Consider the following 4,005-nt stretch of genomic DNA (forward strand, 5'->3'; position numbering starts at 1 on the left):
GAGTTACCCAGCATGCCGTTCACCGTACCAGACTGGTACTTCTGGTTAGCTCAGGCAGAATAAATCTGCAAAGACAGAGCTCAGCAAAGTCAGATACAGATCTATCTATTTATCTATCTATCTGTCTATCTGTCTATCCATTTATCTATCTATCTATCTGTCTATCTATCTCTGTCTATCTGTCTATCTATCTATCTATCTATCTATCTATCTATCTATCTATCTATCTATCTATCTATCTATCTGTCTGTCTGTCTGTCTGTCTGTCTGTCTGTCTGTCTGTCTGTCTGTCTGTCTGTCTGTCTGTCTGTCTGTCTGTCTGTCTGTCTGTCTGTCTGTCTGTCTGTCTCTGTCTATCTGTCTATATATCTATCTACCTGTCTATCTATCCATCTATCTGTCTATCTGTCTATCTATCTATATATCTATCTATCTATCTGTCTATTGGCGCTTTTCCACTGCATGGTACCGACTCTACTCGACTTTTTTGGTTTTCCACTGGCCAGGTACCAGGCACCATATCACCTGGTACCTGGTACTTTTTTTTCGTAGCACCTCCGTCGAGGTTCCCAGCGAGCTGAGGCGAGCTGAGGAGATACCAAAAGGTGACGTGAAAACACTGCAGACCACTGATTGGTCAGATCGTCATCGTGACACGGGACGTATATGCTAACGTTAGCTACCAGGCTAGCGGTTAGCTTACCCTCTTGCGTCGCCTTGAGCAGCCAGAGAGCTTCTGCTGTCTCGCTGCCTTCAGCCTCTTCTGAAATCAAATCTGTTTCCTTGCTGTGACTGACAGCCACACACCGAGAATCCAGAACACCATCTCTTCCATATCCTCCATAGTAGCTGTGTGTCGTGTTTCATGCGGCGTTCCAGCGTCGCTATGACGACCAGTTTGGGGGGTGGGGCACATTGAGGGGGTACTATCTGCAGTGGAAAACCAAGTGGTACTACCAAAAGTGAGTAGAGTCGAGGCGAGTTGAGCCGGTACCATGCAGTGGAAAAGCGGCCTGTCTGTCTGTCTGTCTGTCTGTCTAACATTTGTTTGTAATTCCATAGAAGTGGAAGTGGATGACAAAAAGTAAAAGATGTTGAACTGACAGAAAGCATGGTCCAGGTGAACAGACAGACAGCCAATCAGCAGACAGAACAGTTCAGAGGGTTTTAATTAACCTGAGAGCTGCAGTGGGATTATTCTGCTGCACACACACTGTGGGTTTAATGGTGTGTGTGTGTGTGTGTGTGTGTGTGGAAACAGTCAAATCTCCTCTGACAGACTGGTTCACTGTGCAAAACGAAAGCAAATGATGAACTGTGGGAACTAAAATTATTATTATTACTCTGAACTGTGCTGCTCTGCTTTAGGAGGAAACACACACACACACACACACACACACACACACACACACACACACACAACACACACACACACACACACACACACACACCATCAGGTTTGCTGCCCCAAATCCTGTGAATCACTTGTTAATGCAGCTGGATAAGAGGATTCCTCTGCCCCACACACACAGGAGGGGTGTGTGTGTGTGTGTGTGTGTGTGTGTGTGTGTATGTGTGTGTGTGTGTGTCTCTGTGTGTGTCTCTGTGTGTGTGTGTGTGTGTGTCTCTGTTGTGTGTGTGTGTGTGTGTGTGTGTGTGTGTGTGTCTCTGTGTGTGTGTGTGTGTGTGTGTGTGTGTGGACAGACAGGTGATGTGTGAGCAGCAGCAGCTCTGCTCAGTAAAGTGAATAAATGAAGGTTTTCCTGTCTGAACAACCACAGAAGAAGAAAACAGACTTTTCTTCTGCTTGTTCCTCTGTGGTCTGTCAGGTGGACCAGGTCTGTGAGGTGGACCAGGTCTGTCAGGTGGACCAGGTCTGTCAGGTAGACCAGGTCTGTCAGGTGGATCAGGTCTGTCAGGTAGACCAGGTCTGTCATGTGGACCATGTCTGTCAGGTCTGTCAGGTAGACCAGGTCTGTGAGGTGGACCAGGTCTGTCAGAACATAACGCATATTGATATGTGGAACAGCAACATGTCCGCAGGTCCCGGGCCTCTGACTGACAGTGAGAAATCGTTGTCATAGCAACAACATTGTATACATTAATACCTTAGTTAACATGAACACCATTAGTAAATGATTAGTTAACTGTTAGTTAATGTTCTCTTATGGTAAAGTGTTACCGCTTCATGTGATTGGACCAGAGTGAACGCATCACACACACACACACACACACACACACACACACACACACACACACACACACACACACACACACATAAATACACACACACACACACACACACACACACACACACACACACACACACACACACACACACACATAAATACACACACACACACACACACACACACACACACACACACACACACACACATAAATACACACACATGCGGCTCTGTGAAAGTAAAACTGACTGTGTTTACATGGACTCGAGTCTCCCGGTCATGATCGGGTTTTTGAAGTATCCTGTTTTTGTGTTTGCGCATGTAAACATCAGATCCAGATTCAGAAAGCCGGATAAGCCCTTATCCCGGTTTTGAGAACCCGATCATGCTAGCCGGAGTACTCCGAAAGAAACCGGATCCTGTCGCATGTAAACATCTGATCCTGGTTTCTGACCGCTGCAGACTACCTGCAGGCGCTTCAGCCGAGAGACACAACAACAACAACAACAACAACAGAGTTTTGTCTCTCAGATGAAAGAATGAAATAAACTTGTCAGTTTAGATGGAGGAAGCAGGACATGCTGAGCTGTTCAGGTCTGTAGAGACAGACAGGAGCCGGGTCAGACAGGAGCCGGGTCAGGTCAGACTGAAGAAACATTAATGTTACTACAGCCAGACATCAGAACAAACAGTCAAGTGTTACCGGTGTGATCGATCTGTGGTTCGGTCCGGATCGATCTGTGGTTCGGTCCGGATCGATCTGTGGTTCGGTCCGGATCGATCTGTGGTTCGGTCCGGAGTTTGAGAAACCCTGGTCCAGATCGTCTCTTATTGACATTTGGAAGTCTGAATAAAAGATAAAAGCCTCGCTGAAGGAGTCTTCAGCACTCTTCCTCTGACCTGCTGTCATTCATATTTAATGGGGCAGATATCGACCCCCCCCCCCCCCCCCCCCCCACCAAATCCAGTCCTGCTGCTCCTCCCAGCAGCTGATCCACTGACTGCACTAACAGCTCAGTCCGGTCTGACACACAGTAGAGTACAGTAGAGTCTGTCCTGAATCCTGCAGTGCAACACAAAGCAGGAAATGAGATGCACCACCTGACTGGAAACTGGTTTTGGAAATTCAATTCAGACTTTATACCGATCAGGTCCCTCTGTGGTTCAGATCTGGACTTTATACCCATCAGGTCCCTCTGTGGTTCAGATCTGGACTTTATACCCATCAGGTCCCTCTGTGGTTCAGATCTGGACACTAGACCCCATGTCTGTTCAGAGGATCGGCATAATATCATAGATAGAGAAGAAATGCATCTTCCTCAACTGGAATCAACAAACACCTCCAACATTTAATTTGTTAAAAAAAAATTCTGAATGAAACATCAGAACTGGAACAGCACATTTATACTTTAAATAATAAAGGGGAAATCTGTCTGAGAACAGGAGAACCTCTGATGGACCTCAGACCACCAGACCTCAGACCACCAGCCCGGTCAGACGTGACTATGATTTGATCCTTTTTTTTTTTCCTCAGTTCTATTTCTCTACTGTAAGAATGATGAAAATGAATAAATAAATAATTGAATAAAAAAGTAGTAAATAAAACCATTCTAAAATTCTATTTGTAATTCCTCCATGATAAACAACAACAACAACAACAACAACAACAGAGCGATTTACCGGTGTGTTACCGGTGTTTTTCTTACTGGAGGGATCAGAGGCTGTAAAAACGACTGACATGGCAGATTCAGACAGAACTAAAATGACAGACAGGTCATTTCTCTAGAAGTGATCAAATTCCTGAGGTTAAAATAAC

This window comes from Centroberyx affinis, unplaced genomic scaffold (genome assembly GCF_046629955.1).
Source record: "Centroberyx affinis isolate AG114_WGS23_722 - 3 ecotype Tasmania unplaced genomic scaffold, CSIRO-AGI_Caff_v1 ptg002990l_1, whole genome shotgun sequence".
Lineage (NCBI taxonomy): Eukaryota > Metazoa > Chordata > Actinopteri > Beryciformes > Berycidae > Centroberyx > Centroberyx affinis.